Source organism: Sciurus vulgaris (genome assembly GCF_902686455.1).
Source record: "Sciurus vulgaris genome assembly, chromosome: 4".
In the NCBI taxonomy this organism is placed as follows: Eukaryota; Metazoa; Chordata; class Mammalia; order Rodentia; family Sciuridae; genus Sciurus; species Sciurus vulgaris.
The window spans coordinates 45607769-45632350 of NC_136464.1; the positions used below are offsets into that span (position 1 = coordinate 45607769).

The 24582-nt window shown below is 35.8% G+C and overlaps 1 protein-coding gene across 11 annotated transcripts in view; it reads right to left on the reverse strand.

Annotated features, from left to right (window-relative positions):
• The window catches only part of NRG3 (neuregulin 3), a 1042207-nt gene that overhangs the window by 903701 nt on the left and 113924 nt on the right, over positions 1–24582 (reverse strand). The gene's annotated exons all lie outside the window — the stretch shown is intronic.

Consider the following 24582-nt stretch of genomic DNA (forward strand, 5'->3'; position numbering starts at 1 on the left):
GAATTACACCTTTTTACTCAGTAGCAACCGTGTTTTTGTACAGGATTAGGCAAATGTAGTCTATTTTTCTATAATAAACCTTAAAACCATGATAAAATAATGATAATTGTGTTAGTTTTCCATTGCCATGACCAAAATACTTGACAAGAACACTTTAGAGGAAAAGGTTAATTTGAGCTCAGAGTTTCAGAGGTCTCAGTCCATGGTGTGCTGACATGGTACTCTTGAAGTGACAGAACGTCATGGTGGGAGGGGTACTGAAGGAAAGTGTCTCAGCTAGTGGCAGCCAGGAAAAAGAGAGGCCAGGGATAATAAAATTCCCCAGTGACCTACTGCCTTTAGTCACACCCTACTTGCCTGAAGTAATTCATTCAAATTATTAATCCATGAAATGGATTAGTCTACTGATGAAGTTATATCTCTTATAACCTGATAATTTTATCTCTAAACATCCCTGCATTGCAGGGACATAGACATTATGGAGGACATTTTCTATCCAAACCATTATAATATTCTTCACTGAATTTGCAAAAACTGCTCAGACATGGGCCTTGCTCTTATTTAGAAATAAGACACTGAGATTGATTGGTTTATTTCTATTTAGCATCATGTCTTTCCAAAAAGGATTGAGTATTTTTGTTGTTTTCTTCAGGGAAGAGGGACTTTTCCAAAACCAACACCACCACGAAATAAACCCATATACAAAATACAACAAATAATGAAATAATAAGTGACAGGTAAAGATTTAAAAGTAAACTGAGAAACTGAGCATGTAGCTAGATATATTGCTAAAATAGTGGATACTAATAATCACTACTCTCACTTTAAGTAAGCATCAAATTTGGCCCTGACTTTTCAATCAGAAAATTTAAAACCTGCAACATGATCAGGAATAAGTGCCAGGGAAAGAAACAGAAAAGGAGAGGAGAAGGAGGAGCAGGAAGATAAAGATAAAGAGGAAAAGGAGAAGGAAGAGGAGGAAGAGGGAGGGAGGGAGGGAGGGAGGGAGGAAGGAAGGAAGGAAGGAAGGAAGGAAAGAAGGAAGGAAGGAAGGAAGGAAGGAAGGAAGGAAGGAAGGAAGGAAAGAAGGAAGGAAGGAAGGAAGGAGAGGAATAACTATAAGGTGAAAATGAAGGGAGAGAGGAAAGACAGAAGGAAGGATGAGGAGGAGAATAGACCAGGGGAGCTCTTTGGTTTTTTCTAGCACTCCATTTTATAAAATATGTCCTTCAAATATTGGAATGTCAGTGTTATAAAAAACAAGTGGCCAGGACAGTATTTTCACTACAAATCCATTACAATATTTCATATGGCCTTTCTTTTAATGCCCTTATAATGACAGCCCAATGAAGGTGAGTTTGCAAGGGGATATACCAGTGTGGTTCAAATAAGTAACCTGTGGTAGCCCAGATGACTGACAAGCCTTGTTTACAGCAGAGATCTTAATATAGCGAATACTGCTGTGAGGTCTTTCCAGAAGAAAAAAAAAAAAGTACAAACAACTGCTCTAATAAAAATTCCAGCAAAAGTACTAAATGGAGGTTAAATGGCCTTTCTCCTCCTGGAAGGACCTGATAAACAACTGGGGCCCCCCGTGTGCAGTGATTTTCCCCTATTGTATACACTTGTTTTTACTGATGACCAGGGGATATTAGGGTGGGTGAAAAGACCTGTGAACAGAATTTGAAGTCAAAGAGGGAGAGTAGTTACTGGGGGCTCTGTATGATCCAAACCAACTCACCTATCAAAAAGGAAAACTATCACAAATACGTAAGATAAATCTCAGGAATAAGCTATTCACAAAAAAAATATATAAAATTGCTGATATACTCATTAACAATATCTGATTCTCTGAGTAATCTAAGGAATACAAACGTCAACAAAAATAAAATATGATTTGTACCCATCAAACCGAACATGATTTAAAATCTTAATTTTAGTATTGGTAAGGTTTTAGAGAACAGGCAAGCTCATATACTGCTAAGGGAAACATAAATTTGAAATATAAATTTGCTGGAAGGAAAGTTTATTAAAAAATATGAAAAATCCAAAAATATTCATGTCTTATGACCAATATTTTCCTATAAAGAAATAACTCCTAAATGAATTATTATGGGCATATCATATATAAATATATTTAATGTTTAGAAGAATAAATTATTATAAATTACTCATAAGTCCTCAGGTAAGATTCTGGATTAAGTTTTTAAAACTACAACATATGCCACATAATCATTAAAATACTGCATACATGTTCAGGAGAAAAAAAAAAATCAGGTGAGGCCAGGATAATTCTTACACCTTGTGTATAAAGTATTCTGTATTTTCTACCTTTGACATTGAATAAGTATTTTTACCTCTAATGTCAAAATATATTCTTAAACTTCTGAAGCTAATCTATCAAATAAAGTTAGAAATAGTTTTCCGGTATTAATTTTAAAAATAAGAAACAATGTCTTATGGAGGTTGGTTCTTTGAAATGACATCGTAAAAACTATTGGACCAAAAATGGTTTACTTTCGGACATCTCTGGATTTTTTCAAACAGTGGTGGAAATTTCCTTGCAAAATATCTGTCTGATCCATATAAATCACAACATGTTCAACTGCTTTGCTTAGCACTGAACAGATTGAAGGATGCTGTGCTCCAGCCTCAGGCTGTTCAAGGAAGCTCCAAATTACAGTAATTACAAATTTAACCTCTCTTAAATAAATTAAGAATTGGAGTGAGGAATACTGTTTAGTCTGATAGGATCTGAGGAGAAACTGGGAGGATTACAAATAAGATTCAATCCTATAACCTTGAAGTTAGTTCAATCACTGACTTCAGTGTGGAGGGGACTTAGAGATTGTTTATTTTTTAATCCTGTCCACATGGCTCAGGTGAGAAAACCATAGCCCTGACAGGTAAGGAGATTAACAACCTTGAAAATCAAGCTGGTTCTGAACCAGTTTCTGGATCTCACTCTAGTACTGATACTATGCAATTGAATAGTGTTATTACCTAGGTTAACCCTTTTATAAATACTTTTTGTGACAATACTTCCATAAGCATTATGCAAGACAGCACCATCCAACAGAAATACATTGAGAGTCACACATGTAATTTTAAATATTTTGGAAACCACACTAAAAGAGGTGTGTGGAATTTTAATAATGTATGGTATTGCATACAGAAATTTTGGCATTTCATTCTGTATTTCTATATGAGTAGAAATTTTAGTTTTTAAAAAGATATGTTCAGTTGTAGATGGACACAATACCTTTATTTTATTTTTATGTGATGCTGAGAATCAAACACAGTGCCTCACATGTATTAGGCAAGTGCTTTACTGCTGAGCTGCAACCTCAGCCTGCAATTTTACTTTTATTTTGGGAAACCAAGTCTTTCAAACAGTGTAGTTTTCTGTTGTAGCATTTCTCAATTCTGACTAGTAACTCTCAAGTTTTTAATGCCCACAGTTGCTTGTAGCTCCCATATTCAACAATGCAGATCTCAGGCAGAGTTTCTTTTATTACTTTGTTCCCCAAAAGATGAAGTCTTATAATGGTGTCGATATATAGCTAAAGAACAGAAACTTCATAAAGCAATTATCTGGAGAACGATACCAATAATGAACAAAGACCACAAATACTGAGCTGTAACATGTAATTGGCAATACTTTTCTTACTTTGGCCAACAGGATTATTAAAATATTCTCCTAACATGAAATAGTGTTGATTCTTTGGATGAGCTTAGAGAGAAGTACAGATCATCACAATCATTCAGGGGTACTAAAAGCACAATAGTGATAATCCAGGCATGTGACTGACTGGTCAAGCCCAAGGTCATTCTCCCAAATGGAGAGTACCATCTGCTTATTTAAGATTCCTTCCATTAAGATTCCTGGGTGCTCCCTGCAAGAGTGGACTATTCCTACCTCCTCAAGGATACTTTCATTATGCTTCACATGTGAACTAGTTGTTGACCTACAGTTTCCTCAAATAGATTATAATGCCTTGACCTTGATAACTGGGGTCATATATTGCTCATCTAACTCCTGGTTCTTGGAAAGTAGTCTATTAACACTGCACATAATAGGAGCTTGCTAAACTCTTACATGATGGATAAATAAGTCAGTGATGCCCATTCATAAGTTTTTACTGCCTTTCAGAAAACATTGTAAGGATTTTAAGTGAGTAGATTTCTAAAACATAAAAGACTGAAATTTGGGAGAAAATGCAGCAGCAGATATTAAGCGACAGGGCCTTGCTGACCAGACATTATCTAAAATTATTCTTTCAAATCATGAAGACAATCCAAATCAAGGGAAATGCACACACATACACGTACACACACGAGAGAGAGAGAGAGAGAGAGAGAGAGAGAGAGAGCTGAACATACCAAACCCTACGTCTTATTAAAATTTCAGTAAACAACTCTATTAGGCTGATATAAAATTATTCTCTTGTTTCCTTGATTCAACAACAAATTACTGCTTCCATGCTTGGCAATCAGAGCAGTGAAACTCTTGAGGACTCCACAAGTGAATTAGGTATTCTTTATTATTCCCAAACAAAGTTATATTTGATTTTAGACATAGTCCTATCAGACTGGGACTGACTATTATGATGCATTGTGATAGGAGTTCTGTTAGCCCAATGCTACAAACTATAAAGATAATCCCTGCTAAACATCAATATCTAACTTCTGTGCATTGCTAAGATGGTTAATAGTCTATGACCAATAGCGCCACTTTATTTTCCCAGGTAAAAATAATTAGTGGGGCATATGAGAAAATTTCATTTTCACCTTTAGTATTTAGGCTGTCTTTTTTGTCCTCCAATATCCTCTGTGGCAAGTGACTGAATTCTAAGCCCTGCAGTTCAGAAGTATATGGAAAAAAGGAGCTAAAAATGAATCAAGTTCCTAGATCTCTCAGACCCAGGCAGCCTTGCTTACAATGCTGAGAGCTCATCAGTACTGTAGATCCACTTGCCGCACTCCTAAATTGATTGGAAATGCCCTGACTCAAGGGGCGGATGATAATGTGTAAATATAAGGGCTACTTCAACCTGAAGCTCAAAATTCCCCACTGACAAGGAAGTTGAGAAGGTGATTTTGAAGGCACCAATCTGAGTCCTGCAATAGAAGACTAACAATTTTCTTCGGAATGGCACACAGTTCCGCCTCCTAGAGAGGGTCAAGAAAGTGCCACTGGAATTTCTTCTGGAGTCATGACATGGTCCCTTCCAACAGGGATTTGGGAAGGCTGCCTTTAAGAAAGGATCTCAGCAATAGCTGGATTGGGTATTTCCATGCTTTAAAAGCCAAAAGAAATTAAGATTGATCCAGCCCTATTCTAGTATGATTAATGGCAGCATCCTGATGTGAAGTGACGTTTACAGTAATCATCTTGAGGGAACCTGGCCTCCCCAAAAAAGAAAAAAAAAAAATACAGGAAACAACCATTCCTTACAGAAGGATGACAAAGTAGAACAATACTAAGGGGAAGAATGGTCCTGCAGAGCACTTGAAACCAATGGTCGAAGACTGGAATTCTTATTTGAATTTTGGGAACACAGGCAAGTTAATTAACTTCTCCAAGGCCTAGTTTAGAAGATTATATTTCTTATCAGTTAAGGACCATGACCGTCTTTGATAAAAGTCTCTTTTTAGAAATATCTTACATAAATTTTACAAGAAATCATAGATATATCCCTATCTCAAAGTGCTTCCTGGGAGAAAGGTTAAGAATGCCCTTTATAAATAATTACAACTTGGGGATCTAACCCAAGGATGTGCACTCTGTGAGAGTTTCTCCACACTGGTTCTTGATACTCACTCTCTAGGAAAAATCAACTGAGACAGTTTATGTGAGGGACAGTTTGTGTAATTTTGTAAATAACAAAACATTCAACAAATATACCATTTCATTCCTTAATGTAATTGCAAATCACATCTTAAGCTCTTTTCTGATTGGTACAATAAGTTTAAAAAAAATCACAATTTATACTTCCTCACACATGTAACTATTTTCTGTGAACATGGAATTTTCTAAAATAGTAAATTTATGCTCCAATTGAAATTATTTTCCTTTGAATTTTTTTATAAATATCAATAGAGAGATGAAATTAATTTTCCCCCACCAAGAAATCCTGTTTTTCATTTAATATTCCATACTTGTTGCTAAGGTATCTACTGTTTTATTTGTCAAAACTGGACAAATAATTCACCCTCTATAAAATTCCTATCGTTTTAGTTAGCTTTTTCACCATTGTGACTAAAAGATCCGATCAGAACAACTGTAGAGTAGGAAAAGTTAATTCGAGGCTTACAGTTTCAGTGTTTTAGTCCACAGAAGGCTGGTTCCATCTCTCCTGGCTTGAGATGAGGCAGATCATGGCGGAAGAGTATAGCAGTGGGAAGCAGTTCACATTATGATCAGAAAGCAGAGAGAGTTCATTCTCCAGGCACAAAATATATACCCACAGCCACGACCCCAAAGGAACCACTTCCTCCAGCCACACCCCACCTGCCCCCAGTTACCACTCAGTTAATCCCACCAGGAATTAACTCACTGATTAGGTTAAGGTTATAGCACAATCATTTCTCCTCCAAACCTCCTTGCATTGTCTCACATGTGAGCTTGGTGGAGGACACTATAATACCCATATTCTGTCAAATTTCAATTGCTTGTGCTTCCCAAAAGCCTTTCACTTGAGTTCCTCACTATTTATCTTCCATGTCTATGATCATCATCTTTCAGTTAAAACATAAAAATGTCCTCCAGTTTTTCTCCCTGAAATTCAGCCTTTGCACATCTCTGATCATCTTTCTAAAACAGAAATTTGATTGTTACTTTTCACACAAAAAATCAAGACTAGCCTGAGCCCATATCACATGACATATTCTATAAATGAAATAAGGCAAATGCTGCCCTTCCTCATCCGACTTTTGTTCGCAGCTCTCCCATCTTCCCCTCTACACTCCATACCCCATAGCTGACATTTCCTCCTTCCTGCCATGTTCTTTGCACGCTCAAGCTTCTGGTGGGGAGAGAGGGTTTTGCATACTACCTCCTTAGCCTTTTTTTTTTTTTTTAAGGATAAAGTCTGTAGTTTATTTAGATTTTGAAATGCAACAAAATATTTTCAGTCACTCACCTAACTGAAATAGAAATTGTAGTTACTAGAATTAGTAAACACTTTTGGTTTGTAAAACTGCAATGAGTAGTGTTCATTAAAAAGTAACTCAAGATGAAATAAGCAATTAAAAAGCCCATTTCTTGTTTCTCTGTACTGTTTAATAATCCAAGAGTCTAGAAAGAGAAGGAATAAACCAGGTTTTACAGTTCCAAAGATATCCCAATTTCCTTTTATTGCCAATAATTAAAATGGTCAATTATGAGATGATTATGACACAACCACATCAAACATAAAAATCTAATTTTTTCTATTTGAGAAATCAAAAGCACCAAACAGATTCTAAGTGCTCTATGTTAACTGAAGCATATATGTAAAGTAAAATACAATTAAGCTTTAAAATGCGGAATACACATTTTGTGTAAGTATTATGTTCTTGGAAATGTAATTTACAGAATATTTTGAACTATAACTTCAAAACCTTGATACTTTCACATGAAAAAATCATTAAAAAATATCTAGGTACATTATTTTCCAAGGGGACTCTAACTTATCCATCTAGACTTGACTCAAATGAGACCTAACTGATAACTTCCCAATTAGTCAACCACTTAGCCAACCACATAGAATAAGTGCTTTCTCTGTGCTTCCATAATACTAGCACTCGATTGTAACATTCCCATACTGCACTACAGTATTTATCTGTGCCCTCCTTCATACTGCTCTGTAAGCTTTCCTTGGTCACACACCAGGTCCTCTGCAAAGTATGTGTATTTAGCCAATGACCAATAAAATTAATACACTGCCATTGCTACTAGTGACAACAGCTGTGACTAAGAAGGTTCCCAGTTACCTCACATTTTCATGAAGGAAGTCTAATTGGCCTGCAACAAATTTCACATAAATCTCTGGATTGGGAACACAAATGACAGTGATAATAATTATTATATACAATTATGGAGTGCTTACAACTGCCAACTTCTTGTTAATCACTTTACATGTATTATTTTTATTAGAAAACTGAGGTTCCAAGAAATTAAATTACATGTTAAATATATAGCTAGTCAATAGTAAAAACAAGATTCATTCCCAGGTTTCTTTTTTTTTTTTTTAAACAAACTAATCTCAAATTCTGTGTTCAAATACCAATGATCAAGTTCCTAAGATCCTCCCTAAGAAAATTCTCTTAAAAATGCATGTTCCAGAGCTTTGTATTTAAAATCTGTTGATAGACTCATCTGGTGACATGCTAATTAATTATATTTTCCTTTTTAGAAAATTAGAATGAAGATTTTACATTTATATTTCTCACATTTTAGGGCAGTACTAACTACCACCAGGAAGTGAGTTTCTCCAGCCACATGATTATTCAAATGCAGATTTTAAGAAGGAAAACTTATGATATTGTCTTGAGAAATACACTGGTTTAAAGAATATGAGTCAATTCCTATATTTCTCACTTAAGGATTTGAGACTCCTGGAGAGCTTGCAACAGAATCACATATTTCTTTATTAACACAGACACTGAACTTCACCTTTCTCTCCCATTCTACATCTCGATTCCATGCTGGCCACCCTAGTCCTTTGACTTTCTAGGGGATCTCCATTCCCCTGCACCTGTTTTCTCTCCAGCCTGCTATTTTCATACTTTTTTCCATAAATCTCAGGTTTCACACTGCTGTCCCTTTGGTCCAAAAGTGATGCTCTGCCCTCTAATCCACATTTCCACTGCCTGAACTCAGTAACTTCATGTTGCTTCTGCCAAGTTGAGGTAGATTAGTTCATCAAAACAGTCATGTCTTGTCCCAAATGCTTATCAAAATTATGACCATTCTTCAATTCTAATCCAAACCTTTCTTGCTTTTATTGTGGTCCTAGGTAAGGCACTTAATCCTCTGTGATTCATAGGATTTGTGTGAGGATTAAGTTAGATAAAACATGGAAAATGCTTGGAACAATGCCTGACCATGAGAGCTCAATAAATACTGTTTTTGTCTATTTTATCATGTTTTTTGAAAAGTCCCAGCTCTGCACAAATGAAAGCTAAGCTCACAATGAAGGTAGTGTACTATGGTTAGGACCTTGCACAAGTCACTTACCTTGTTGGCTTCACGTTCTTTTTCTGCTTCATGAACATCCCATAATATGTTATGGCTTTACATTGAACAATGAGGAGAAAGCCTGTGCTTCTGGAATTATGAGGCTACATATTATATAGCTCTTGGCGTTATCTATACCCAAAAGCTCCTGCCCCTCTCTAAATAACTGAAAGACTATTATGATGGTCTCATGTGCAATGACATATTTTTTTTCTGTTTCAGTTTTGGTACTTGAATTCCCCCCACTAGATATGCACTGTTTCTTTATATTTCTTCTGAGCATTCCAACCCCCAGAAAAGAGGAAAGTACTGGGAATGTAAATGTATAAGAATCACTTATATGAGCATCACCAATACATACTATTACAAGAAATATGGTTTCTTTTATGTTTGAGTTCATAACCAAGAAATACTGATAATAAATTATTATCTCTTTCTTTTTAGGGGAATAGGGAATTGAATATATTTAATAATAAACATAAATAACATTCAAAATTTTTAATTGCATGTACAATAGCCGAGTAAGAAAATTAGATATAATGGACATAGCATAGTTAGTAAAAAAAATCTATAAACCACACAGTTACAACAAAAAGTTCTTGCTTAAAAAAAACCTAAAATCTGACCTTGCATGGGGAAAACATGTAACTTTATAAAGGTGACTTTCTGAATATTCACTGAAACTTTTAATAGCATTTATTACTTAATATATTGAAATTATGCTAAAAATTCACATAGAAATGAACAAAGAAAAATAAATTAGCCAATACCTGCTCCACATTTTTTTCCCATTGGATATATTTCAATTACTTCTTACCACATGATGAAAAAAAACGTTAAAAACCACAAATGAGAGGAAAGGCATACACCACTCCACTTAGAGATGGAAACAGAAAGTTTCTAATATCTGGGAATTCCCATTTATGGTCACAATTCTCCACATAGGAGGGAGGCTAGTTGGGAGTAGTTTCTGTTGAGTTGTAAGTCACCTGTCTGGCATAAATAAGACTTTGTCTCCAAAGGACAAGCTCAGTAGCTGCCTTCTGCAATCCAAGTTTTACTTTGAAATGCTAACAAATGCCCCCCTCCTATCCAGATGGTGTTACAATCTGAAGTTGAGGGACTCTGTTGCTCAAATGATGGTTTTTTGCTCTTCTAAAGGTGGTACATCTGCAGGGCCTTGAGTTCATGAGTTCTTTTCAGGAATCTCCTGGGTCCTGTGATTTGAACTCCACGGTTGGATTATCCACTATTCCCCATAGTACACATGTTCATGACCTTGGCTAGTGGCTTAACCACTCCAAGGATGAGTCTCCTCACTTGTAAGGCTGAATCTGTTCCTTCTCATATCACCTGATGTTATTAGGTATGATCATATATGGGAAATCCCTTCAAAGTATTACTTAAAAATTGAATAAGTGCTCTCCTTGTTAATAGTTCTGATGTCTCATCTCAGGGATGTTATGATTGGGTCATAATAAGTACCTTTGGTGTGCTTCTACTCTGCTCGGTGTCTTGGGACCTGCATGTTGATGGGGCTGTCACTGTCCTCTTTTTGCGAGGTAAAAATCCAAAGTCGGCATGGCTAGAGCTGAAAGGTCCTGGGGCTTTAGTCACACCTCTCATCAGCCTTTTGTTACCATAACAAATACCTGAGATAATTTAATCTTAAAAGAGGAAAGCTTTATTTTGCCCCATGTTTTTGGAGGTTTCAGTCCATGACTATTTGGCCCTGTTGCTTTGGCTCTGTGGCAAGACAGTACATCATGGCAGGAACATGTGAAAGAGGGAAAGAGAGAAAGAGGGGCCAATGTCCCCAGGATCCCTTTAACGGCATGCCTCTAGATGACTGGAAAACTTCCAACTAGGCCCTACTCATTAAAGGTTCTAAGTGACTGAGGCTGATGGCCAAGCATTTAACACATGGGTCACTGGAACTTATCCAAACAACAGAAATCCTCTAGAAAGACAGAGTTCTCTCCTTCAAATTCCTCTGCAAAATTGTATTCGAAGAACTCACATCCCTTGTCTTATAAACCACTACACTCTGTCCAACCTTGACCACACTTCCTTCAGTGTGAAAAGCAACTACTTCCATGAACTGAAAGGTAATCTGCACCAAATCCTGAAGGAAGAAGGGATTTTGATGGGGGAAACTCCAAATGAAGGGATGTACTGGTAGGACCTGAGTCCTCCCTACTCCCAGAGCATTCCAGAATTCTAGACCTCTCTTCACAGGCCAAGTACATGAGCTTGTTAAATGCTCAAACTTGCAAAGTCACTAAGACCTTAAGAATACTGCAGCTGCATTAGAGGGAAAATACATGAAAGACAGAACTTCATCTTCTATTCAGGGATAGACAACAAAGCAGGCCATCCCCAGGTGGTCAAGAACTCATGCTTCTGTAAGCTTGTAATTCTGAGTTTGCTTTTCTTATGTTTTAGAAGCAATTATGCATCTCATTTTACACCTCAGAAATTTCTATATTACTTTATCTCATGTAACTAAATACACATTAACATTTTATTACCACCTTTTATCCAAGAACCATTGGTGGATAAAGGCAAAATAGTAATATGCTTTTAAAGAAAATGCATATTTGATACAGCTACATAATTAGCGGGGAGTGGTAGCACATCTAAGGAGACTGCAGTAAAATTTTAAAATCAACTTCATACTTAAAACCGAATAGGAAAAACGCAGACTGAGGCACTTCAATTTTGTGAGTCTGAGAAAAAGGAGCTCTCCACACAGGCCTGTGCTTTTCAAAAAAATGAAGCCTAGGCAAGCATTGCCTTGTGTTGGGTCCTGGATGAAAGGCTGTATTAAAATCATCAATCTAAATCTGCCAAAATGCCCACAGACAATAGTGCATTGGATTACTGCTGACAATGTTAGTGAGTCCAATTAAATTATTTTTGAATCACTAGTGTTTTTTTTTTTTTTTTTTTCTTTTGTTCAAAAATTGTCCTCATGGGTACTGAGGAAAAATGGAGATCAAAATGAAGAGAAAATCTAAGATGCATCCAGAACCCTCAGACTCTCTTGCATATGTGCTGATTCCACATGTGCCTATTTCCTCTTTCTCCCTTTCTGCATTCTTTGAAGCAGTTGGCTCACCAGAAGCCTACCAGAAATAGCAGCCCTATCTTGGACTTTCCAAAACTCTACCACTGTGAGCCAAATAACCCTTTTTTAAATAATTCTTCTGGTCTCAGGTATTTTGTGACAGTAACAGAAAATGAACTAAGACAAAAGATATCTAAGTTTTTTTTTTACATTGACTTCATAACCAATTTTCAAGCTGGTAGTTTTTTTTTTTTTTGGATTGCTTGTACACAAATGGGGTACAACTTTCATATCTCTGGTTGTGCACAAAATACAGTCACACCATTTGCGTAATCATACATGTACACAGGGTAATGATGTTTGTCTTATTCTATTATCTTTCCTTCTTCACACCCCCACTCCACCCCTCATTTTCCTCTATACAATACATCCTTCCTCCATTCTTGCCTCCCCCTGCCGTAATAATGTATCATCATCCACTTATCAGAGAGATCATTCAGCCTTTGGGTTTTGGGGACTAACTTATTTCACTTAGCATGATATTCTCCAACTCCATTCATTTACCTGCAAATGCCATAATTTCAGACTTCTTTATGGCTGAATAATATTCCATTGTGTATATATACCACAGTTTCTTCATCCATTCATCTATTGAAGGGCATCTAGGTTGGTTCTACAATTTAGCTATTGTGAATTGAGCTGCTATAAACATTGATGTAGCTGTGTCACTGTAGTATGCTGATTTTAAGTCCTCTGGGTATAGGCTAAGGAGTCGGGTAGCTAGGTCAAATGGTGGTTCCATTCCAAGTTTTCTGGGGGATCGCTATACTGCTTTCCATATGGCTGCACAAATTTGCAACCCCACCACAAGCTGGTAGTTTTGATAGGGTCTCAGTGCTTGGTTAGACATGATTCTGTTCCTAACAGAGCACACTATTTATAATAGTTCCACTGGGCTACAGACCTGTGCATGAGGCAAACACACAGGTAACCATGATCTTGATTATTCTGTACCAATTTCCATGACCCTCCCCTTTATTAAATTTACTCTTCCTAAATAGTCAAGAATTCAGAGACATATAAAATGCCTTCCAAGTAGGAATGATCAATAGGTTGTTATACTCAAACATTTTTATTTTATTTTTCTTTTTAGACTGCCTATTTAATGTTCATAGCAAATAACTATTCAACACACTTTGTAGAACAACTTTGTTCACAACGCCAACCCCTCTTTGGAGCAGTTTGCCTCCATTTTTGCTCATCTAGCTCATACTCCTCATTGGGCTGAAATTAAAATGTCCTGACCCACCAACTGCATATTATCATCATTCTCTTTCATTCTCCTAGGTGCTCTGGCAGAAAGTGACACTTGGTGCTTCACAGCATCCACTGGATTGTACAGAAATCACCATTCTGTAATTTTCTGTGTAACCTCTCTCTCCCTTATTATCCACAAGCCCAATGAAAGCAGGGTCCTTCTTAGTTTTACTCATCATGGAACCCTTAGAACCAGCTGTGGCTGGAAAATGGGAAACAATCAGTGAATACCTGTGGAATAAGTAGAAGGATTATGGAAGAGGTTAATAATGAGAAACTAATAGCACACTTAAAACTAACAAAAAGAGTGAAAGAATCAGTTTAATACTTATTTTGCAATGCACTGGGAAAGCATTTAGCACTCAAATGTTTTTAAGGTTTCAATTGTTACTATCCGTTGTCATCCAAGATGATAATATGTTAAAAGGATGTAACATATAGGTGGACATTGTTTTCTGAATAGGACCAGGAGGTTGCTATCCTGATTTTTTTTTTTTACTTCTATCCCTCATTTTATAAAAATATTTATCAAAGTAAATTAGCACAAAAAACAAGGATGAAAAGAATAAAATAAAAAGTAATTTATCTACAGACTATCCACAAAGAAAAGTTAGGAAAATAAATACATGATTATAATTGACAAAATTATTCACCGAGGTTGATGAACACTAAATCTATAACTATGATCTATTTAAATTATATTTATTTACAATTTCAATGAAGTATAAAGAAATTGATTTCAAAGTACATTTATAATAGTACAAATACACAGCTATAACTAAATGTAATAAACATAGATATGACTTTTAGATAAAAATAATAAACTTTTTGAATGTAATAAAAGAAGACATAAATAAATGAGAACTATGCCATGTTCTTATATCTGAAAGTCCTGAAAGCAACTCCTATAAATTAATATATATAATCAAAAATATTTTGATCAAATAATGTAAGCATTTCCCAGGAACAAGGCAACTTTATATTAAAACACACATGAGTAAGTTATAGGTTCATATCAGAGAAATTGAACTGAGAGAAGACAGGAGTTTAGCTTAATTAACATCAGACTACACTAAGACAACAGAAATTAAGCAGTGTATACAGTTGGAGGGCCAGACAAATAAACCAAAGTAACAGAATAAATAGCCTTAAACTTCTGTATCTATGAAAGCTTAAGATATAACATAGGACACATATATGAGCAAACGATTGCCTATTCAATAAATGATGGAGGATCAACTGGTTATCCATATGGAGAAAAAATATAGATTAATACTTATTTACAAACAAAAGCAAACAAAGAAATTTCTGATGGCTTAATAACTTAAATAATCAGGGAATCACAAATAAAAATAATCAGATATCATATTATCCTTATGAAGTTGTTCAAGTCAATAATTGATTAATTTTAGAATGTTGGGGAAATGGGATGCAGGAGGGTAAATTGAAGATCTATTTACAATTATACAATTGAAGATACAACTTACAACCTGCCAGTTAGATCTCTTGTCTTGTATGCAAGAAATCTCCTGCATATTTCCATAAGGTGACATATTCATTACACCGGAACATTCACTCACACAAACACACACACACACACACACAAACACACACAATTTCCTGTTTGTTAATTCAAGAATTTATTGAGACCATGTCATATTCATCAACATAAGCTTAAGATGTACACTTTAATGTTTATTAGAGAAGGAATGAGTTAATGAATCACCACAAAATGCTCAATGTATTATCAACTCTGTCATTCAAAACTGTCATTCAACTCTGTCACTCAAATTTATGTATTATAAGTACGTGTCATTTAAAAATTTAAAATTGAAGCCAAAAACAGGTAGTTTAAAATAAAAGTGACCCAAAAAGCATTGTGGAAAATAATTTGGAATCACTCACTTTAGGTGTCTGTGTCAGGAAACCAAAATGACATTAGTTCATTTATCATTACTTTATCAACAGATCACCTAGTGCTTGTTTCAAGAAATGTCATAGCTCATAAAGAAGGATTTGAAAAATCAGTTTTTGTTTTTTTCTGGGTCATTCACTGGTCAAGTTTTATCACATTGCATTGAGAAGTTAAGCTAATAAATGTTCACCAAAATGTATAATTTCATAGGCCACATAAAAGTGATGGTTTGAAAATGTTAATATATGTCATCTTTGGGATTTGTGATGTTTTTAGTGTTTTAAATCTTATTTCATAAAATATCAGAATCTATATTTGCAGAGTAATGTAGCTTTTGGTGCTAATAAATAGGGTAGCACATGCTTAAAACTACCAGTGTAGGCACAGCATGACTTAAAGACCTGTTATCAAGCCTTTTGTCAGTGAGAGAACACTGAGCAAGATTTAGAAACTTTATTTTCCACTCACCAGCTACTCTGGCTCATGGCCTTGGGTAAGGGATTTCTTATCTCTGCACTGCATTTTTCTCATCTGTAAACAGGCATTTGAGATGTTGGTCCTCCACCCCTCAGCATGTAGCAGTCAAAGGAGACCCAGGGAAATAGGAAACATGACAGTGTGCACTCGGCTGCTAGGGCTGCCAAGACACAGCATTCAGGCTGGGTGGCCGGGACAACATCAGCTTATTTTCTCACAACTCTGGAAGCCCTAAGTCCAAAGCCTAGGTCTCAGAGGGTCTGGTCCTTCTGAGGATTGTGAGGGAAGGATCTGCTCTAGTCCTTTATCTTTGACTTCTTCCTGTATCCTCATATGATCTTCCTTCTGTGTGTGTCTGGGTCTAAGCCTCTTATAAGGACATAGGTAACTAGGGCCCAACTATGGGATCTCATTTTAACATAATTACCCCTTTCAAGAGCATCTCAATGCATTCTGAAGTACTGGGTGATAGGACTTTAACAAATAAACTTAGGAGCAGGGTAGAATGAGAAGGACTAAGGCCACATCACAGTACCTAAGATAAATCATGACTGCTAACAACGTCAACACCATACCTGCAGAAGAGATTTGTTTATTTATGAACAGGTTGAAAGTCATGCGATAGAGGAGAGGTCTTTGTTCCTTCTCAAGAACTAATTGAGATTACCTTCGATGTAATTGACTTGATTTCCGAAACACTACAGTCTCCTTGTTTTCCTGTAACTTTTCACTTCTATTCCCATCAGTCTCCTTTTCCTACCCACTCCCTACCTTCCTACACCCAAGAAATCTCTGGACTCAATCCTTAAATCTATCCTCTTTCTAATTCATACCCTACCTTAGATGCTGTCAAAAAACTAACTGAATATCAAATATACTCTATAGACTCTCTAATATTTATCTACCACTAAGAATTCTCTGTAGTCAAGGTGCATATATTCTGTTGCCTACTTGACATCTTCACTTGTATACCTTCAGTGAGTTTCAAACATAGTAATTCCAAACTCATGATTTTTCTCAGAAACCTACTGTTCCTCCTTATCCCCAATTCAATACATGAAAACCTACCCTGAAATCAAGACATCTCCCTTCTCCTATAATTCACCATTTTGACCTGTCTCTTTTCTCTGCAAATTATATCTCAAATTTCTTCCTCAGGCTGTTATGATTCATTGCTAAAGAATCATACCTCTGGATCTCAACTCAACAGCACTTCACATTTTCCACACACCAACCAGAGGGATCTGCTCAAAATATAAATGAGTAAGATCATTGCTCTACCCCTTCCCAAGCATGCATTGATAATGCCTGGCACTTAGTGCTAAATAATTTTTCAGAAGAATAAACAAACAATGTTTTTGCCACACAGCCTTGGGAGAGACAAAGGAAGCTGAAATAAAGTTCACCTGCCCTTGAAAATGTTTGCTTGCAGATGCACCTAACAAAAAGAAAGTGGGGGAGGAAAAAGCACAGATTTATATAAAAGAGCTGTTTCTGGAATGCCTCAATGTAGCTCAGAGAAACCAAAACCATACATCCTTTCACATTATTTGGAATATTAAAAAGGTTTAGAAATGTTAGTCTACATGTATACAAAGAATCCCTCAATTACTTACTAGAAACATTAGAAATAAAGTTCCTGTGAATGCCCATCTCTGTCTCAGAGGCAAGAATGGCAAAATTTAGTAGATGCAACAGAACAACTGTATTATCACTTATTATAAACACAGAATTTCATTGAATATTCATAACAAATTCAGTATTTCAAGAATATTACCACCACTAATTAAATGACAAACTCTGAAATCCTGGCTTCATGAATATTAAGGATCATACCCAAGAAGTTTTCACAATTCCTTTTTAGAATCCCCAGCATTACATTACATCTCTATTGGTGGAGAAATTTGAGAATTATCAAAATATCCAGTAGGATCCCACGCCTGATATGTGGGATGTACTACAGTTCTTTTGGATATTAAGACTCTTCTCAAAAATGCATAAAACAGAATTTATCATGGCGATGACATAGTCCCTGGCATCCCAAGAATACAAGTTGTTCTAGTTGAGTTGATAGATAAAGATGTAAAGGGAGCACACTGACTGTTAGAGTTCCTATATTATTGTTGATGACAGTAAATCGTGAAACCTTAAGACACAAAACGACAGTCTTCATATTGCTTAGGGACACCTGTAATGAAGGCTAGGTAACACTACTTGTCAACTTTAAGGTATCAATATCCTCTTCTGCATTTTGGGCGGGAAGATGTATGAGGAAGCCAGGCTGAGAACTTCAGTTCAGAGAAACTGTACAAGTTCATGTACTTAGAATATACTGCAATTCAGAATTGACCCAGGTTTTCTGACTGTAAGAATTTGGATTTTTTTTAAAGTACTGTGTGCTGGGGGGTTCTTATAACCTTCAATCAGTGCAGAAAACTGCCATATGTGAAGGAGCTGGAAAATACTGAAGACTTGAGTTTAAATTTATCTGTTAATATTTCATGAACTTAATGAGTTCCTTATTCTCCGTCCATTTTCTAATCTGCAAAATGAGGACAGTAATATTATGTGCAGCCTAATTTGTGGGGAAAGTGCTTAGCACATGCTCAAAACATTACAGGCCTCCATTTCCATCTGTTTTAGTAAAGCAGCAAGCAGGGACTTGTAGAAGGGATTTGAAGTGAGAAGAAAGAGGATGAATACTGATTCCAGTCTGCTTCAAATAAGAAGTAGGATGTCATGCATGTCCCTTGCATAATTTAAATATTGTTTGCATCATATGCCAGCATGGAGAAAGTGAGAACAAACACCAATATACTCATCATTGACCCACAACTAAATCTATACAGCTCCTTTCCTAGGGATAATTTTCAATGAACCCAATATATTTCTCCTCCTTCTTTCATAACTTGGAAAAAATACAAAGGACTTAAGAGGTAGACACCTAGTAGGTCCTATGTCTAGTCTGCCCATTTCTGTACATAATATTTTATGGAAGATAACAGTGACATCTCAATGTGCTGGTTAAAGGCAGCAGAGGTAGGTAAGTAGAGAATAGTCAAATGCAATCAAGCGGCACAATGTTGAAATGTGTTTGCATTCTCAGGAATGACTTTCAAGGGTTTGATGTGATAAAAAGTCATTCTTTGAGGCATGGGACATGCTTTTGTGGAAAGTAACATAAACAAGGGGAACCACTATCAATCTTGTTTAATTTGTGGTATCATTTCCAATGCTTACCTTGTTGGGTCAGATGATTTAGGAATTTCCTCCTGCCTTCAGGATTTCATTGATTTCTTATACCAAAATGATCTTGACTCAGCCTAGAATTTGCTGTAATCACTTTCAAAATGTCCCGAATCTGATTCTCTGTGGCTAAACTGCATAAGTGCTCAATTCTTTGGATACCTAATGGGGACATTATAAATACCTGGAAATGAAACCTTCTCACCAAGTTGCCTATGTGGGCCACAGTGACACAGCCTAGAGAGAAATAGAGTCTTTTCTATTCTGAGCTAGAGTGCAGGGGAAGAATGTGTCTTCAAAAGACACACTTGAATGGTATTAACCAAAGGTTCAGAGAACCTCAAAGTGTGACCATGAGTCAGAGATGCAATCTGTACATTTCAGTCAAATGCTCTGCACACAGCCAAGTGTGAGGTGCAGACAGATGAAGGACAAAGTCCCTGACCCAGGTTTACCAGGGCCATTTGCATAAAGAAGTATAACTGGATGTCTAAACATTGTACCAAATGTAAAAGAACTCACAGCAGAAAAAGTTGTGCAGTTGCTAAATTGCAATAGTATTCATTCATTCATTCATTCATTCACTCATTTATTCATTTTGCAGAGCTAGGGATCAGAACTCAGTGCCTAGTGCATGCTACACCCCCAGCCCAATCGTCTGTTTTTAAATAAAATACCTATATTTTATGCCACATTTAACATGTTTAGCTTGTAAGGTGTGTATGGAGGGTTCCATGTAAAGGTAGGAGGATTCCTTAAAGTTAAATAAGACAAGAATCACAAGGTGACAAATATTGAAGAGGGATGAAAATTCTCAATAGGCTCACAGACAAGGCAATTTGCTTTTCAGAGAAACCTGAGATGTGCCAGGCGTGAGGTAATGAGGTCTCTAGAGAAACTTTATTTATTTATTTTTTTTACAGATACAAAGACAAAACCATATTTGGCAGTTGTAGACATGATTTGGAGGTTGATTTGAAATCTTTTTGATCACAATTTTCCTTATTTCATGTAATAAAGTTGTTTTGTCCTGCTAAGGATATTTGAAGGGAAAATCTAAGTAGGAAGCATTGAAGATGAGGGAGATGGTCCAAAAAAGACTTTCGAATTTCCATACATCATATTATATGAAAAGATGCTGTTTTATAAGATGGTTTTTCAAAGGGCTCCAAACAAAAGAAACTAAGTTGTTAAGGATAGTGTTATCATAACCTGCTCCTAAAATCAAGGGAGAAGTACAGATAGTATGATATGAAATAACTGACTAAACTTAATATTTAAGTGGCTGAAAATGCTTTGTCCTCTTCTTATAATTTCAGCAGTGTTTTTGGAAATTAGAAAAAATGTTAATAGAAAAAGAAGTCATTTTTTAAGTTTTCTGAATTTAGAAATCAAGGCTAAAAATTTATTAGCTTTACTATATGCACAGAATAGGGTATTGGAGGAATAATGTCTATTTTTCTTTTACTGTCCCTATCCTCTATGTCTGTTTTAATTCCTCTTTGTTTCTTTCCTTTGCTTCCTTGTTGTATCTCCTCTCTTCTTTTTCCTACTTTCCTTTGCTTTCCTCTCTTATCTTTTTATTTTTTTCAAATGCATAAATCTTAATGACAGTCCTAGAGGCTTTCTTCAAATAGTAGTAGAAAATGTTTTAAAAATACGATCTTTGTCTTTACGGTAATAGCCTTTTGTTCAGAGAAAACTGTCTTTATCAACAGAGTATGGGAGGGGAAAAAAGAAAAAGAGCATGACATAGAGTGAGGTTTGTTTGGTTTTAATTTGTGATTTCTATATAATATACTTCAGGGTGTTACATTTAATAATCAAAACAAATTCATCAATTGAATAGAATCATTTTAGAAGAGAACAAAAGCTCAAATAGCAAATTTGTTCTGGCAAGGCCAAAACTGAGTAATTTTTCAGTATAAATGATCATATTGCAATGTTCTGCATTGATTTGATATTTTCTCTCAACCTGAATAATAATCAAATTTACATACAACTATTTAGTGCTGGCTACAGATATCAGATTAGTAAGTTAATATATACATTTTTTGAGCTTTTGTGAACAAATTAGGAAGGTACTATAGATGAAGGAGAGGTAACAGGCTAAGAGCAGGGAGGCAGAAGTGAGGTCTTGATATATAGTCGGCTGGTCCATGTGTGTTGAAATTCTAGCTTTCCTGAGGCATGAGATGTGGCCTATGATAGAGAGGCAGGCAGGATCAAGGGTAACTCACAGCCTGCCTCAAGTCTCAGAGCTACAAAATAACAATTCACACCACTGCCAGAGGAATTTATCTAAACTACAACTTGATCTTGTCACACATGGCTTACAAGTCTTCAAGGACAGTCTAGCCTGAAAGGGTGAAAAATGCAACAGCATATATGACCTTGATAATTCACTTAATTCCCCTGAGTATTACAACTGCTTTCTGTCCAAATGAATAAAAGAATGACTATTTCATCATATTTCTGGAAGAGTCAATGCAAAAGTACATATGATAATGTTTCCTATGCTACATAACTTTTATGATGAATAGGAAATGCACATACTTTAAAAATGTAGGTAAACTAAATTCCAAAGGATATTATAAATAATGTTTAGAACACAAACAGAAACATACTTAATCATTTTTTTAAAAATGAAAAAAAAAAAAAAAAGAGTCCTATGGTTTGGATATGGCTTGCCTTCACCAAATTATGTTGAAATTTACTTCCTCATGTGGCAGTGACAAGGGGTGGAGCCTGCTGTAAAGTGAATAGGGCATGGGGGCTCTGCTTTCATGACTGAGGAATGTCTTTCTCAAGACACTGGGTAGTTCTCTGCAATTGGTCTCCTGGGAGAGAGTCAGGTCTCACAAAATTGGATCAGTTACATCAGGAACAGGTATTCTAAAGCAAACCTGCCCAGACCCTTCCAGACTCTCTGGCATATGTGCTCCTTCCACGTGCTTATTTTCCCTTTCTGCCTCCCTATCATTCTTTAATGTAGTTGGCTCACTTGAAGCCAACCAGAGGTAGGAGCCCTATCTTGAACTTCCCAAACTTTAGAACTGTGAGCAAAATAAACCCTTTTTTTTTATGTATAATTCACTCAGTCAGGTATTTTGTGACAATAACAGAAAATGAACTAATAAAATAGATATCTAAATTTTTTTGATCTGTCAACTTCCTAACTAATTTACAAGCTGATAGTTTGAATAGGGTCTCATTATTTGATTAGGCATGATTATGTTCCCAACAGAACACATTATTTATAATAAATATTAGCAAACTAATCACTAATACTGTCAAGGAAAAAAGCATATGACTAGGGTATCAATTTAAAAATGCTTGACTAAAGCCAGTGTCAACTAAATTTATACTTCCCATATCTCAGTTTCTCACTAAACTCTACTCATATGCATCTTTATATTATTTAGAGATAACAAATTAACAATATAAGTAGGTTTAGATATGGATGATGCCTCGCTTGTTAAATCTATCACCAATTCTTTCAAACACGACAGTAGTTATATTCAATTTTTTTAATTCTTGTCTGCTGATTATTAAAGACATAAATGAAATTTATTTCATATTACCACATAAGAATCTATTTAGTAATTAACTCATTTCTTCAGATTGTATTATGACTCTCAAAAAGAAAAGCATAAAAGGTCTATGTAGTCTCATTACAAACTTGAACACTTTTAACAAATACCCTCACCTCTCCTAAGGGAGAATAAAAATGTTTCTCAAACAATGAATTTTCACTTTAATTAATGCAATAAAATATCATACCATTGTGCTAGGAATGTAGCTCTGTGTTAGAGAATGCTTCCTAGCATGCACAAGATTCAATTCCCAGAAACCTTCCACACACACAAATCACACCATTATCATAAACAGGTAGGACTAATTTTTACTATTCATTTACACAAGTGTCTTAAATTTCTATACATTTCAAAAAATTTAAGGATGAAATTGATCAAACAGAAGAAATCCTAACCCAGAGGTAGTAGTACTCAAGATCACATTTCAGTGTTTCAAAACAAATATAAATATATAAAATAAAGTCAATAAAATAGTTTCACAATTACTAGAGATATTATTTCTGCTATTAAGAAGGTTACATTCTTGTACTTTTGCTATTTAAAATGAAACTACTGATTTTCAAAAGACTCGATAATGATTGGCTACATTTAGTCCCAATTCTTCAAAACCACATAGCCGAAAACATTGATATATTGTTTTTCAATGGTTTTGGGGTGAGTTTTGGAAACTCTACCACCTATATTTCATTTTCATTAAATTCTACTATTTCTAAATTTTTATTGTTGTTGCTGTTGAGCCTGGAGACCTTGTAAATACTTTTTAAAAATAAGGTACAGTCTTTTCTTCACATAGGTGAAAGCTTTTCATTGTGGTTAGTCATTAAAGTAGCAAATATTTTTGATATCTAAAAATGAGTTGCTTTTTAAAAGCAGCAGGGTATGCCATTTAAACAATCAAGAAGCTGAAAAGGAAGAGGGCTTCCCTAGTTAAGATCTATACTTAGACTTTTAGCTAGGCTTATTTCTCACTATGGTCCAGGTGTAAGAAAAGGAGGAAAAGCAAAGGAAAGGAATTACCATTCATCTGACATTCTGTATGAAACACTGTGTTGTAGCACGTAACGCTTTGTGTCATTTATTCCTTACAGCAGCACTAGATGTAGAGAAGTTCACATCTTCCCAGAGGAGGACACTGAGACAGAAAATGCAAACATATCAACATGTCACACTGAGTCAGCAGCATTATCAAGACAAAATCTCCAGTTTTCTAACTCCAAAGACCTATGAGATATCCTCTCACCCACATGGTTTATGAGTGTGGAGAACAGAAGACTTGGGGACAGCAGCATACCACAAGGTTCAGAGTCTCAGAAAGGCCAGGTTGTCAGGATTCTAAAGAATAGCTAGCAGAGAAGCACTGCTAAGCAGACATAATGGCATCAGACAGGATTAAATGTCATAAACATGAAACAGCTCAACTCTCTAAATAAGCTTTAAAGTCCACCTTTTCAATAATCACGTTCCACATATCCCAATACTTATACGCAGCTAGAGGAAAGCATGCACTTCACCATAGTGGAAGTGTCTTTGCAATCAACAAAGTCCCTGAGAGCAAGGAGTTCCAAGCCTTAGCTGGTCTCTTCAGAAAAGGAAGACAAAAGTTATCAACTAAAGGACAACTCAAGAAGAGACTTCACATCATCACAAACACAGATTCACAAACCACTCTGTCTCTACTCAGCTCAAAAGTGGCAGAAGAAATTGGGCTGGGATGACCGCATTTCTTGAGTAGTAAAAT